Genomic DNA, 16,371 nt, shown 5'->3' with positions numbered 1-16,371 from the left:
TAAGTGGCTACTCATCTGTTTTGAACAAGAGCTATAGCCTCCAAACAAGCAGAAATAAATGCTTGATTTGGACAGTTATGCTGAAGAGGTCTGAGACAACCTGACAACTCACTGTTTCCCCCACTATTTGTGTGCAGTTTTCACTGAATATACAGATACGCATATAGTATGGCACACAGCATGAACCTCTAATGCAGGTCTGGGCAAACTTTTTGGCCCAAGGGCCACATCTGGGTATGAAAATTGTATGGCGGACCATGAATGCTCATGAAATTGGGGATTGGGTTGCAGGAGGAGGTGAGGGTTCTGGCTGGGGGTGTGGGCTGTGGAGTGGGGCAGAAATGGGGAGTTCAGGGTACAGGAGGGAGCTCTGGGCTGGGGCAGAGGGTTGGCGTCTGTGTGGGGGAGGGCTCCGGCTGGGGGTGCGAGCTCTGGGGTGGTGCTGGGGATGAGGGGTTGGGGCTGCAGGAGGGTGCTCCGGGCTGGGACCATGGGGTTTGGAGGGTAGGAGAGGGATCAGGGCTGGGGCAGAGGGATGAGGCATGGGAAGGGGTCAGGGGTGCAGGCTCCAGTTGGTGCTTATCTTAAGCAGCTCCCAGAAGCAGCTGCATGTCCCCTCTCCAGCTTCTATGTGGAGGCATGGCCAGGCGCCTCTACATTCTGCCCAGTCCGCAAGCGCCACCCCTGCAGCTCCCATTGGCCACAGTTCCTGGCCAATGGGGGCAGCGCTTGGGGTGGGGGCAGCATGCGGAACCCCTTGGCTGCTCCTACACATTGGAGCCAGAGGGGGGACATGCTGCTGCTTCCAGGAGCCATGTGGAGCCACAGCATGTGTGGAGCAGGGAGCTCAATGGCCATATTAAAACATCTGAAGGGCTGGATGCAGTTCGCAGGCCGTAGTTTGCCCACCTCTGCTCTAATGTGACCCCAATCAGCTGTGGAGGGTGCTTCCTCCATGGGGAACTCACTGATGAGGACTCCTTTGTATTAGAAGACATCATAGGAAGCGAGGGAAAGGAAGATCCCAATATCAAATTTATTCAAACCTTACCAAGGCTCATGTTTAGTTCTGTACAAAGTTTGGGGGGCAAGTCTGGGGCAATTATTTTTGGAAACACAAGGCTATGCCCTAGCTTCTGTGTTTCTTAACATGAGGAAATGCAAAGTTTTATTTCTTTATAATTATTATCCTTTATTTGAAGAGGAACAGTATTATTAAAACCAATAGGCCCTAATTATTTCAAGATTTGGGATACTGAGAATTATTTTGAATTACCTTTCAAACACTGATAATCTTACATGTTCCACCAAGAGCTTTCTCAAACCTTTATGGAGTCATTTGTGTAAATGTATTGACTATCAGATCCGAATTCTTACCTGAAGAGATGAATCATGTTTAAGGTTACCAATGAGACAGGACAGGGCATGCATTGTTGTCCTACAATTGCACGTTTTGAGTATGAGGCATGAGGTCAAAGGCCAAATGTCTTTAATTATCTAAGAAGTACAATTGCAGGACAACAATGCACACCCCAGAGTGCTTTATTGGGATCAGAAAATGGGTGTGTGTTAAATGGGTGCGGGGGGGAAAAGAGAAGAAGATTGATAAAGATACACAAATTATTTCAGAATCTATATTCTGACAAGTTTGTTGCACTTGTGCAGTTGCTGTACCATAATCACACAGCTATAATAACCCACTATTAACGAATCAGGTCACCCAGTTTCCAAATAAAATTTTACGTTTGTTTTTTCTCTAACTCCTGAGTACGGCACATTAATGGAATTGTAAATGAACTTCATTATAAGATAGGGTAAAACAAGGCACTTAGCCTGACAAAGGCCTAAACAACTGAAACACTGGCAACCAGGCAGCTTGCAAAAAACCATTGGTTCTTTGATCTTTGTTACACAGAAATAAACATGAAGGTCCATGTACCTTTTCTATGATATGAAGAAGTTTATTTTAAACTCCAGTTTGCCCTGGAGTTGTGGAGACCCTTAAATACACGCCATTTGGAAATATGACCATTTACTTTGCGTTACCCCTGTAAATTAAAACCACAAATAAAGACATCAAGAGGAAAATTGATTAGAATAGAATAAGTACACTATAACCCTCAAATGAAAAGGGCTGGGGGGAAAAAGGTGTGCTAAGGACTTTCACCTCATTCTATAGTTTTTGATTCATTTCTAAATGGTCATAACTTGGATGCTCTAGATATTTTCAATTACTATTTTTAGACAGAAAACAAACCCCAGTTTCTTCAAACCCTATTTTATGGAACTTGTCTTTGAGTCATTGGAAAAGTCATTCTATCATGTCTAGAAACCATTTTTATTCAGCGCACATGTCTGGAAAGAAAATAAACAACTATTAGTTCCTACTAGAGTTCTTCATTTCAAAACAGTTTAAACCAATATAATTAGTCATTCAATTTAAAAAAAACAAACACGTAAAGATGTGAGATTACAAGTATGAGTTGCCAAGTGTTATTTTACCTTAACTACTTTTTCTGCACTTGTGCCATCTATTACAAGATATGGGTTTCAAGTGACTAAATTCAGCAGCAAACTTGCGAGGCTGAAGAGCTTTCCATTCAGTGTTTAATATAGAATTTTTAAATTAGTGCACCAATAAAACAAACGATTAAAGCACTATGTCCGCGGCAGTAAGTACATTTGGGATGATCCGAGTGACTTACCTCAGTTTTACACTTGTGGAAAGGAGACTGAGGGGAGAGCATTCTCAGTGGAGGGCTGAGGGCTACAGAACTTGTTACCACCGGCGATTAAGCAGAGCTGGAGTCAGGTGTAACCTGTAGCCTGAGAGTGGCAAGAGGTGCCTGTTCAAGAAGACATTTCCCAAATAGCTCTCCCCTCACTCCCGTTGTAAATTCTACATTGCAGTCATTTTGTCTTACTTAAAAGTCATTTAACAAAGAATATTTTGTGATTTAAAAATAAAGATGGGGGCCAGATCCTCAGCTGATATAATTGTCTTGGCTCCCTTAACATCAATAGAACTACACTGACTTACACAACCTGAGGGTCTGGTTCAAAAATTATAAAATATCATAAAAATATTATTACCTTTTAAGCAAAAAATAGCTTAGATAAACAATTTAACAAAGTTTCTGTCAAAGAAATTCATGTTGTCACCTTGGTCCATAACGAAATGAACAGTTAATCTCAGTATACCAGGAAAAAAAGGAGAAAAAAATCCATCTGAAACATTGTTTTCTCCCCCATTTCTAGGAAAATGTATTTGCTAAACTGGTATGGCTGTCGTGTCTGATCTGAAATGCAGAATTTTTGTATTATTGTTAGCCATCTTCAGGGAAGTTATTCTAGGAAAGCTAAAGTAAAAGGCAGGTCTTGTATTTAGCTCTGAAGGCGGTAAGAGATGTGGTCAAGGGCTGATGGACCACTGCCAAGTATGATCCTGTGCACTGATACTGCAGATCAGCATCTTAGGATAAAATACACAGAGTACTGTACCAGAAAATCACACAGCTGTTGAGGCAGGCCCTGATCATAGGCTGTTCCTAAGATAACTGATCAAGATCATGGGTGAAATCCCTGGCCCCACTGAAATCAATAGAACTCAGGAATTTAAATTATATTACGTACTTGCCAGAGGTGTATATGGAGCACTGGGGTTATGTTAGTTAGAAGACTGCCTGCCTGCCACATGTTGTGTCATATGGAACTTTTCATGGTGTTTTCCCCTTCAATTCCAGATACAACATTGAGTGAAATTTAGAAATTCACTAACTTGTGTTTTTAATGTCACAATCACTAAACAATACAAATTAGAGAGGCAAGACACCTCATGAAAGTGATCTCATTTAGAGCTTTAAAAAAATTAAAGAATATCAAATATATATATTGAATACTGCCATTAGCTTAAATAAAAAAAAACATAGAAAAGTTGGTTATTCTGCTGGAATTTTATAATGAACATAATTATAGGTAAGTTGTGGAAAGCCCTAAACAACAAAAAAAATTCTTCAGCAATGTAGTTAATTATATTTTATCTCTTGTCTAATGTTGGCCATGCATTTCTCTTACTAAAATGTGGAACACAAAAGATTTGTAGGTGTTTGAGTTTTACTGTAGAGGGTGCTATTGTTAATGACAACCATGCTGAGAATGAAGTGTAAAGTATAGAGAAAATGATAGTGTATAAAAGAAGAAAAAAGGCAGAACTATTTATATGTGTTCTTTTTCTTAATAAACATGGCTCAACTGTTTTTTGACTGAAGAGTAAAAGCAGCAAAGAATCCTGTGGCACCTTATAGACTAACAGAGAAGAAGAAGAAGTGGGTATTCACCCACGAAAGCTCATGCTGCAAAACGTCTGTTAGTCTATAAGGTGCCACAGGATTCTTTGCTGCTTTTACAGATCCAGACTAACACGGCTACCCCTCTGATACTTGACTGAAGAGTGCTTATGATTTTTTCTAAACGAAGGCCTGTTTTTATGGACTGTACTAATAGTATGCTTTACATTCTGCATTGATACTGTACTTTATACACTGTTGTAATGTGGTGAAAAATTTGTTCATCACTAGGAGTCCAGTTACTCTGATTAATCTGGAATTCTTGTTACCAGGTAACTTACTCTCACAGATCCGTTGTATGATATTTTATGTCAAGTGGATTTTTTAAAAGAAATTTGTTTTTGTTTTTTTTTAAGACACATGGCACAGCAGATCTTCCTGGTATACTATGAATGAATGAACAATTTACTTTATCTTAAGTATTTTTCTTTTTAATGTCTAATTTTTAGTTTTTTACTCTGTCATTTGTAACATTGATGCAGAAGCTTAACAATAGGTTTGTTTGTGTGTTTCCATGTTGGTTTTATCCTTTTCAGAAAGTACAGTTTTATTCTTTGTTTCTTATGGCAGCCCAGACAAAAAAGGTATACTTCATTACTTTGTTTCCATAGCATCAATTATGTTAATACTGTATCTCTCAGAATAGGATTTATTTGTGAAAGCATAGAATAAAATATTGCACAGTAGTTCTTATAAAGAGATACATTTAAAAACAAAATCTCAGACAGGACAGTAGGTTGCTTATTTGTTTGTTTTAAACAACATTTTTAAGGACATTCCTCTCCAGTTTTTAAAGCGCTTGAAATTTTGCTCAGAAATTGAGCAGGCGCTCTCTAATTCTCTGTTTGATTTTATTTTGCTCTTTTTGTCTTAATACTTTATAAATAACAAAATTTGACTTAGATTAATACAAATTGTAAAGGTTCTCTTATAAAATGTGAAAAGTCATTGCAGACTTCTGCACTTTTCGAACGTCAAATAAATAAAATTAGGAACTGATCATTAATCATCCCGGAAGAGGAAGACGGCCATAAAGTCTAAAAAAGTACAGTAGGGTTATTTTGTGATAATAATAAAACAAAGTATATAGCAATATCCTTATACATTCTTATTAGCTGTAGTGTTGTCTTCCTTAATCAATTCAAGATGTCTTTAGACTCCTTATTCATTCCATCTCACTATTTGCCTAGATATCCTCATCTACATTCAGATTTTCAATGTCTTGAACAGCAGTCATTTTCAGCAAATTTGTTTTTAGAGAAGGGTTTATCCCCTGTTGGGAAAGAACTATGATTAAACTCCTCTGACAAAAAAAGTACATCTTCTTACTCCAAAATCATTATCTCCTTCTGAGAGAGTCATCCATTCAGGAACAGACAGATTCAGCACTCCCTTCAGCACTCAATATCCTTCCAGACAAAGTCCCTGGGTCATCAACAACTTCAGTAATTGCCTACTGTATGCTTCAGTAATCCTCATAGAATTTCTCCAGCATCTCCTGTACAACATTCTTCCTCTTAAAATCTGCATCTCAAATATTCTTCTTAGCAGAGATGAAATTTATAGTCAAACATCTCGGCCCCTTGAAGGCAAAACTTCAATGGTGTCAGGATTTTATCCTGGATATTCATCTTCTCGTTTTTCCAGCAAACTTGGTTCCTGTCTTTTCTGGCTTCTTACAAATAATAGGATCTCAGTAATAGCTCATACTGCTAGCTCCACATCCTGTTCACTCTTGCACAATATTAGTCAGACAAATTTTAAATCTCTGTATTTTCTAGGTAGTTTTTCTACAGAAAACCAACTCTAGAAGATAGCATAAAATTATCACTGATAAAGTTTACAGATGACACAAAAATTGGTAAATAATGAAGAGGACAGGTCAATGATAGAGAGATTCTAGAGTGCTTGGTAAACTGGCTGCCAGCGAACAATATGCATTTTCATACAGCTAAATGTAAATGTATACATCTGGGAACAAAGAATATAGGCCATACTTACAGGATGGGGGACTCTATCTGGGAAAGCAGTGACTATGAAAAATATTTTGGGGTGTTAGTGGATAATCAGCTGAATATGAGTTCCCTATGTGACACTGTGGCCAAAAGAGTTAATTTGATCCTGAAATGCATAAACAGGGGAATCTCAAGCAGGAGTAGAGAGGTTGTTATACCTCTGTATTTGGCACTCGTACAATCGCTGCTGGAGCACTGTGTCCCGTTCTGGTGCCCACAATTCAAGAAGGGTGTTGATAAATTGGAGAGGGTTCAGAGAAGAGCCACAGGAATGATTAAAGGATTATAAAATATTCCTGATAGTGTCAAGGAGCTCAATCTACTTACTTTAACAAAGAGAATGTTAAGGGGTGAATTGTTAACAGTCTGTAAGTACCTACATGGGGAACAAATATTTAATAATGGGCTCTTCAGTCTAGCAGAGAAAGGTATAACACAATTCCACAATTCAATGGCTGGAAGTTGAAGCAAGAAAAATTCAGACTGGAAATAAGGCAGACATTTTTAACGGTGAGGGTAATTAACCATTGGAACAATTTACCAAAGGTTGTGGTGGATTCTCCATCACTGACAATTTTAAAATCAAGATTGGATGTTTTCTAAAATATGTGCTCTAGGAATTATTTTGGGGAAGTCTGATGGCCTGTACACAGGAGATCAGACTAGATGATCACAATGGTTGCTTCTTGCCTTAGAATCTATGAATCTAGCACTGTCTAACCATTCCCTTTCCATTCTGGTCCCTCTGGTCTTTACAGCCTTGTTTATTTCATATGCTGTTGTGATGAGTGTTCCACTCAAATGAGCTCGTCTAGCATCAAAATTACATCAGTCTTCCCCTTCCCCTTCTCAACTACTAAAACACAAATTCAACACAGTTTAGTTATGGAACTTTATACAAATAAGTTCTGTCTCTCTTTTTCATTCTGCTCCTGTGATTCCTAGAGACCTTTCAAGCCAGCCCTTGCTATAGTATGCTATAGCCTGATTTTCAGAGGCACTGTTTGGTTGAAGGCCCCCAAGTAGACAAAGTCTGAGGATATTTAGGTGCATCCATCTTCCCTAGCTTTCCGCACTCTTTGATGATACCTAGTTCTTCATTCTAGGTTCTCTTTGTACCCTAATCTTTTTCTCTGAACTGAGTTAGAGACAGTAGTTTCATTGGGCCTGATCTTCACAATCATTCAAACAAAACTCCCTTGAAATCAATGGGAGTTTTTCCTGAGATGGACATCAAAACTGGATTTTATAATGTTGTATTTGTGCTACTCGTTAATATTTCCTACAAATCTTCCTCTATTTCATTGTATGTAAATGGGTAACCCCTTCAGTAACTTTTAGATGACATTACGTACTTGCAATTTACTTTAATTCTTGCTTAAGAGAAGCAAGTGCATCACTTCCAAAAGGAGGATCATAGTCCACTATTTCATTCTGGTGTATCTGTTTGAAAAGTGAGATCTCCTAATTTTTTTTCTCCTTTTATTTTAAAATGCCACAGCATGTTCCCATCTTTCCTAACTTTGCTAATGACCAAGGTTCAGTTATTTCTGGATAGTAGACTACCATTTGCATGTTTGAATAATACTTTGGAATGTGCTGTTTTCACAGCTCACACTGTAATTCACTCATATTCCCATATTTATTTAGATAATGGAATTTATAATCTCATTGAAAGAGACTTTTTAGAGATCCTGCAGAGCCTTTTCCATCTGCTTGTCTTAAATTCTGCATTGCTAATGCACTATCTTCAGAACATGCAACATGTTGCTTGATATAGGGGTTGGAAGAAAAAAATCAGAGAAAAAGAGCACATCTTGTACAGCTGAGCAGCTGTTTTACTTCTTGCTTTTTTGTCATTTTCATGTTTTGTCTTAATTTTCTCTATACTACTGCAGTCATGTTGTCAGGAAAATGCAGCTGAAACTCTGAGGAAAGCAAATACCTGGCCTGCACTATTTGCAGGTATTACCAACTTGGGTTAACCAAACCCACGTGTGCATTACCTTGGATGGTACTCAAAGATATCTAGGCAGGCTAGATATTTCTCTGTATCAGCCAAGGAGCAAAATGTTATGAGGATGACAATAATATAGACAGATAAGAGTAAGGCTAACTATTATATAACATACAAATCTTAAGAGCTGTTTGTTCAATATCAGCTATGAAAACAATATGATACAGTATGTTCTCTAAAGAGTCAATTCAATGCATAAAATAGGCACGTTTAATGTATAAAGTTCTGAAAAGATGCAATACAAAATATAATTCTAAAGTTCAATGTGTACCACACACACAAGTATCAGTTTTATTTAATATTATTCTAGGAGTGACCAACAGTGGGATTATTGCCAGAGTCTCAGTTCACTAAAACATTTGCAAATATCTCAGAGTATTTTGCTTTATTTTTTCCTGTGCAGTCAGCAGCTAAACACTGTCACATATTAATGATTGATTGCAGACATGGGATAAAATCCTGGCCCTACTGATGTCCGTGGAAGTTTTCCTATAAACTTCAGTGGGACCAGAATTTCACTGCTAGATTTGTGGCAGTGAAACAAACACGATTCTATACTTTATTTTAATCAAAAAGCTTACAGGGATATGATACTATTTTTTGGACAGACTGTAGGGCTCTTTTTTTTTTGCTGGCATTTTTGTACCTGTTTGAGGGGTGTGTAATAAAGTCAAAGTACTGTAGAGCAGATGTTTTCCTATGTGGATTTAATTCTATAATACTTACTACAGTAGACCATCTGAAATAAAATATTGTAAATTACATAAACTAGTAATATGATCTCTATGTCACAAATATGAAAACAGCATGTAATTTATATAGTCATGATGTCAGTAGTATATTTAAGTTCTTAATGGGACACGAGGCTTAACAATACAGGAACAGTTTTACTATGTTTTATTTTAAACAGAAAACAACTTTAAATGTTAGGCTGCCATTATTTCTTTTTCATATTGTCAGAATTACTCTTTTAATTTGTTTTAAGCAAAATAAAACTGAATATTGCATAGCAATTTTGAGTGAAATCTGGTCCCACTGAAGTCAATGGCAAAACTCCAATTTACTTCAATGGTGCCAGAGCCTTGCCCTTATGCCTCTGATATTTTGTCATTTTACATTGCAATTGCATGTTGACTCTTGAAGTGTCCTCCTTCAGAGCACTGACTTACACTAAAGAATAAGGGAGAAATTCAACCCTCCCTATGCAAAGCCCAACAAAACAGACTGTACAGAGCACTGTTGTAGAGGCTGTAAATTCCCTACTTCTAGACTATGGGGGACAGCATTACACTCCCTTTGCAGCTCCAGGCTGTGAGATAAAAAATTAACCCTAGTCTGACACACCAGGATGCAATTCAGACTAGTGAGGCGGTGTGTCACCCCGGCCCTGCAACCTTGCGTACCTTACAAAGCCTTGCTTCGGTAGCTCCCACCTGAGCCACTCACCCACAGCCTTCCAGCATACAAGCCACACCCTGAGTGTCTGTGTAACTGCAACCTGCCAGCCACACTTGGGTTACGCTCTGGCTTTTACTAGCCTTGGTTATTTTTGCAGGTTGACCTCAACTCACTCCCAATCCCAGATTTTTACCCCAAAATGTATGTTTTGTACTGCCCAGCCCTCTCCTGGATGGTAAAAATATATTCAGTCTGTTATTCCTTTAAGGTCTCAAACTATGGAGCAGGCCTCCCAAGGGAGGCGCAGGAATATGGCAAGGGAGGTGCGAGCTGCATGCTTTTATATTTTTAAGAGCTCTGGCTATCAGCCCTGGGTGGCTGGGGCTCATGCAGCACACCTGGGAGACACGAACAAAGGGGACAGCTGGAGCCCCACCGCCCCGGGGCTGACTGCCAGAGCCACACCACCTGAGCATGGGCTTTGCTTCCCCCCCATTCCCTCAGTCCCTCACCGGGAGGCAGCCTGGGCTTGGGCTCTCCTTCCCCCTCCCTCAGTCTCTCACCGGGAGTCAGCCTAGGCTCAGGATCTCCTTCCCTCACCCCAATTCCTCCTCTGGAGATAGCGGGGCTCCAGCTGTCAGTCCTGGGGTGGCAGCAGCAGTGGAGAAGTAAGGGTGGCAAGAGGGCACTAAGTCGGCTGTGCAAAAGTGATGGCAAATATCACTTTTCACATTGCCACCTTTACTACTGTGCTGCTGCTGGTGCGGTGCTGCCTTCAGAGCTGTGTGCCTGCCCAGCAGCCACTGCTCTCCGCTCTGCCTTCAAAGCTGGGTGGCCGTGTATGTGACAGGTCTGTTTGACCAGTTTGATGCTATGTGAGTCTGAAGATGCTTTTTAACATCATACGAGGGAAATTCATAACTTTACACTTAATGGTGCTACAGACATTTTACCAGGATATTACTAATCAGCAAGATATGAGTTTTCAAATGATACCTCACAAGGCATACCTTGTACAAAGATTATTACAATAGCATGTAGGGTGCAAATACAGGGGTGCATTGCATCACACCCAGCCTACCTGGAACTCTCTACTGAAGGTCATGGCCCCTCAATCAGCATAAGTCAATGACCCTTCCATCAACCATCTGTAGTCTGGTTTTATACAGTGGAGAATTCCTTTCCTGATGTGCAATGGTCTTCCTGAAAGGCTACTCTACCCATGTTCCCACATACACAGTGCTTCTATGGTGATTCTGTGGCCTGGAAGGGCCTTCAACAAGGGGTGTTTTTTACCTCAAAGGCATTTTAAAAAAATATTTCTGACCTGGTTAGTTTGTAGAGGAGTTTGAGACAGAGTATGTGTGTGTTTGCAGATTTTTATTTAAAAAAAACCCTCTAGTCTCTTTTTGACACTTTCCCCCCAAAATGTAGGGTTTTCTCACAAAATTTTGAGGCAATGGATTTTTTTCTGCTGAATCATATGAAAGTGCAAACAAACCATCTTCACACCACATTTTGGGAGGAAGACGTTGGGAGAGAAAGTGTCAAACATTATATAGATATTCACAATAGTTTGTGATTTTTTGTTATGTTTTCCCAACCACCTATGACTTTTATGTGTAAAGTAGCAGCTAAATACAGCTGTGGTTCAGCTGCATTAAAAATTGAGGTGCATTTGAATTCATGGAACAATTTACACTTAAGGTTTCCCTTGCTCAGTTAATGACTTCCAAACTAGGCATGCAGATGCTGGAGCAACTGGTATGTTGTAAGGACCTAAATAGAATGGGGGGCGGGGAGGAAATTCCCTTTTCCCCCATGTAATTATTATCCTGTCTTTAGAATTGCAAGGGCAATAAAATATACAAACATGCAGCGGTGAACTCTGGGGCTGCACTGGCCAAGGACAGGTCATATGGGAGCTCTTTTGGGGCAATAACAATGCATTTTTTATATTTGGCAAATGCCTAACACATCATGGGTGTTGCCAGAAACATAATATATAATAACAGACTCTAAGTGTGCTGATAGGCCTTCAAATGATCAGATATTTCAGACACTTCTCTGAACTATCTGAACTTCTTTGAACTCAGTTAAAACTGAAAAGTTTTTGGGGAGAATTTTTAGTTGAATACTTGTTTCATGGGAGAGGGAAGCCATTTTTTCACAATTTATTTGTTTCAAAAACTGTGACCATCTCTGCATGTGAGTAGTCCCATTGACTTGGGAATACTTGCATGCTTAAATTTAGGCATATGCTTAAGTGCCTTGAATTTTCCTTCTGTGGAGAGAATGAATTGTCTGCTATGCTCTTCCGCTCTCTTCTAGTGGCCTGAGAAAACATGTTAAAATGACTTCTGCTGGACACATGGGACTGTTTCATTCAGTAAAGGATCCTCAGAAAACATTGAGCCATGTGATTAAATCCAACTGTCCCAATTGTCCCAAACAAACAAAAATCATTCTCAAAAAAGCCTCACATTAAAATAATACTAAATAAAAAGCCCTGAAGTCAGATTTTAAAAAATTGATAATAATTCCATAAACATAAAACTGATTGACCCTAATCTAACATTTCAAGAGTGGTGATGATCAATAGTTCTTTTAAGGGATCCTGGAACCCATCAGTCGCAACTAAAAACCTGCCAAGTTCTTGTCTAATATTCAGTATTAAATATATTTCAAATTACTCTGCTAATGAGTATTCATAGAGATGTCCTCTATTTACAATAAAATCAGGGGCAATAAAAATAAAAAATATGCACTTTAGTCATATATAAAGCAAAGCTCTAGCAGTAAATAAAGATGTACTGATGCTGCACACATGCATTTCACTCTCTTACATGTGTGAATTTAGCTCATGCTGATCTGGAGTTCCAAACTTTACCCTCAATAACTATTTCAATATTTTCTTTATATAAGAAAGCATGTATCGCTGGGCTACTAGAAACAAAACACACAAAATATAACAACTGTAAGCAGAGTCTGAATGAGCTCTCCCCTGACATCTAGTGGTTAGCTGTGGAAAAAAACTTCAGGAACGGATCTCATTTGCACGGACACACTCACCCTGCTAGGTGCTTAGCATGATGGGATTGCTTGCCCAAATGATCACTTGTGATTGGTGTTGGATCCCCAGTCTCCTTGTTGTTGGGGAAGGAGTAATAAAGGGTTGTTATCCTTGTTGTGTGAACCAAGGGCAGCAGAAGTGTACCTGCCATACCCTATGGAGGGACTCACCCTCAACTGAACGGCACTCGCTAGGCAGGGGACATGTGTTCCAAAGCCCAGTGAGTGGAGAGTGGGTACTTGTACCTGCTGGTGGGGGTCCTGTTCAAGGGTCTTTAGACATTATTTGACTCTTCCTCTCTTAATGGTATAATAAAAGAGCTAATTTAGATTCAATTGACTTATTAGACCTATTTTCTGATAGTATCTTTATTGCAAGAGATTGCCCAGAGATTGAACAACCAGTGAGGCTTCCCCACTAACAGCTGAAATCACTGAAAACTGTGTTAAGTGGGGGGCCCAGAAGACATCTTTGTAAGTGGCCAGCTGGGTGGCTGGTGGAGAGGCTCAGCAAGCAGGGCAGCTGGTGGAGAGGCATGACAAGTGGCCAGCAGGGAGGCTGGTGGAGAGGTCCAGAGATGAGCCTTGCAGAGGTGTGGCAATTGGCTGTTAGAGCAATGAGTGAGTGCCCGAGCAGTGGAGCATGTAAGGTGCCTCATTTACCACCACCCCCCACCACACGTTAGGTGGTGAACTCTGGGGCTGTACTGGCCAAGGACAGTAACTGTGAGTGGGGTACAGAGAAGGGATGGGCATGTTAAAGGGACTTTTAGATTGCTGGACTCAAGACCCTGAGCGGAAAAGGACATGGCCCAAATTACTTAGGGGTGGGTCTTTTGCTCTTGGTTTATGTTTATGAGCCCTAGTAGCAGGGTTTTCCCAAATTAATGCTGAGTTACTTCCCTTCTTTTATTAAAAGTTTTTGCTACACTCAGACTCTGTGCTTGCGAGAGGGGAAGTATTGCCTCTTAGAGGCACCCATGGGGTGGTGTTTCATTGTCCCAGGTCACTCGGTGGGGGCTAGAGCTGGTTTTGTGTTGTATTGTTGAAAAGGAAGCCCTAGATACTGAACCTGGTCCTTGTTGCTGCTGACTTCACCTGTCAGAAGGACTACACAACAAATCAACATTGTAGATCAGCGCCACCTTTCTAGTACTTAAGCTTGAATCTCACTTTCTGTTTAAAAGTTAATTATTCTAAGTGCTTTAAAATCCACATGCTTAATCTGTCTAGAAATTTGCTGTGCCTCATGAAAGTGCAGTGGTATGGTTAGTGGTCCAAATTTGAGGTCTTTTGAAGAAAGTGTTCCTGATATACAGGTCTCCCAAAATAATCATGTGTTTACAAAGTCACCTGGTTCTTCTGATTGTCTCTGCACACACCCCAGATTCTATGTATGGTTCCAAGTATGGTCCTCATCTTCCCCAACTAACCTCAGCTACTCTTGATTTCTCTCAACTATAGTACAGCACCCACCGCCCCTTTGAAATAGTCATTGAGGGTAAAGTTTGGAACTTCAGGCTGGCATGAACTAAATTAACATGATTAAGAGAGTGAAATGCATGTGAGCAGCAAGAGTAGGGCTCTGTTACAGCTAGCGGACTGGCACACAATGGCTCCAAGTGACAAGCTGTGGTCATCAAAACTGAGCAATATCTACGCACTGTGAGTTTGAGCCCAACCCTTTTGAAGCCTTCAGGGAAAGTATGTTGTGTGTGTTTGTTGCTCTCTGCCTGCATTCTGCATGGGCTTCTTTTGGAAGTTGTGCACTGAGACCAAAATTTATGGTTTAAGAGCAATATTTTAGAGTGATCTACATTCCACATGTAGACTCTGATTTTACTTAAGAAGTAAATTTTCCAGGAAATTAGCTTTAATTAAATAGAGGGAAGATGAAAGACTCTAGTAAGCATTAAGGGTAATGTAATCTTGATTCATACTCTACTCATACACACGTTAGCATGATCAAAACAAAGCAAGTTACTGGATCATTTGGTGAAGGGGTTCCTCATACACAGTCTCCTTATGCAGTGTTGTTGTAGCCATGTTAGTCCCAGGATATCAGAGAGACAAGTTGGGTGAGGTAATATCTCTCTCTCAGAAGTTGGTCCAATGAAAAATGTTACCTCACCCACCTTGTCTCTCTAATGAGCTGCTTATAACATTTTCATATTCTTATAACTTTTTGGTGCAGAACTAAGGAATATGGTGGGTTAGAGCAGTGTGAGTGTGGGGGATGTTGGAGCAGTGCAGGGAATGTGGGGGATTTTGGAGGGTACAGAGTGGGGTCTCTGCCTCTTTGCCCCATAAGGCTGTGGGCTCTGGCTCAGATACAGAGAGGCCAGCATACCCCTAGATGATGACTCTTTTATTAGAAAAAAAGATTTTTTTAAAAAAGTTTTTGAAAAACCAATTGGATAACTACAACTTTGACATAGTACTGCATTTCCCTCCCCCTCCCCAAAGTAGTGGGTTTTTTTATGAACTCTCAATGAATAAGGGATCCTTCTCAAAGAGACCCTGGCTCTCTGGGAGCTCAGAAGGCCTAGCAAAGACGAACCATTGGGAGAGGCAGGTTGGGCTCCTTCTCCAACAGTGGGGAAGGGGAAAGGGACGTAGAGCCGTATGTGCCCTCTCCTCCCCTCCAAATGCCTTCTGTCCCCTGTAATCATTCCACAAGACGTCTTCACCAGGCTGAGAGAGGGGGCTCCAGCATTCCCCTTACTTTCCACTGCTCCTCACTCAGGAGGAGGAATTCAGAACTCCCCTTTTTCACCATGCTCCCTCCAGGAGTGGGGAAGGGGGCTCCAGGTTCACCTTTCCCCAGCTCTTCGTTTCCTGGTTTTAAGAGGTTTAAGTTTGGAAGAGCATGAAGAACCACCAAGCAACCTTAACTCTGTGTTCCTGAAGTTTGGGGGAATTTAACAGTATTCTATGTCCCAGCTTGTTCCCATTTAAATCAATGATGTCAATGGAATCAGAGCAGAATCAGGCCTTCCATTGTTAGCCTGAGTAGCAATTTCGGTAGAACTATTATGTTATTTGTATTACAGTAGTGGTCCCAACTGTGATCAATGCCCCATCATGTTAGGCATGGTACATGCACATAGTAAGACAGTCATTGCACTGAAGAGCTTACAGTCTAAACAGAAAAGGTAATCAAACTCCCCTCTTTTTACAGATGGGGACCTGGAATACAGAGAGAAGTTAAGCGACTTACCCAGTGTCACACAAGAGGTCTGTGATAAAGCCAGGAATTTAACGTAGATTGAGTTCCAGTTCAGTGTGTTAACCACCACACCATCCTTCCTCTCTTTACATTGGTATAACTGAGAGTAGGTTTGTTGTCCAAGGGATTTTGTGGAGAAATGGCAATTTGAACAAGAATATGAGATGAAAGCAGTAAGCAAAAAAGGGATTTTGTGTTGATTTCTCTCCAAATTTTGGTTCATTCTCTATCCCATTTCTGACCCGTGTCTCATATGGCAAAGATTACTACTGTGTGTCTCAGTGATCTCTTGAG

General features: G+C 40.3%; 1 protein-coding gene across 3 annotated transcripts in view; it reads left to right on the top strand.

Moving 5' to 3' along the window:
* The window catches only part of CREB5 (cAMP responsive element binding protein 5), a 385,684-nt gene that overhangs the window by 20,863 nt on the left and 348,450 nt on the right, over positions 1–16,371 (top strand). Inside the window, exon 1 of one of the 3 annotated variants that reach the window (XM_045007375.1) lies at positions 16,049–16,085. The exons of the other annotated variants lie outside the window; for them this stretch is intronic. The gene's annotated coding sequence lies outside the window, so the exon portion shown is untranslated. Of the gene's footprint in view, positions 1–16,048; positions 16,086–16,371 lie in introns of those variants that run through there. 3 annotated transcript variants of the gene reach the window in all.

This window comes from Mauremys mutica, chromosome 2 (genome assembly GCF_020497125.1).
Source record: "Mauremys mutica isolate MM-2020 ecotype Southern chromosome 2, ASM2049712v1, whole genome shotgun sequence".
Classification (NCBI taxonomy): Eukaryota; Metazoa; Chordata; order Testudines; family Geoemydidae; genus Mauremys; species Mauremys mutica.
Note: the sequence above shows the minus strand (reverse complement) of the source record. Positions and strands in the feature narration are given on the sequence as shown.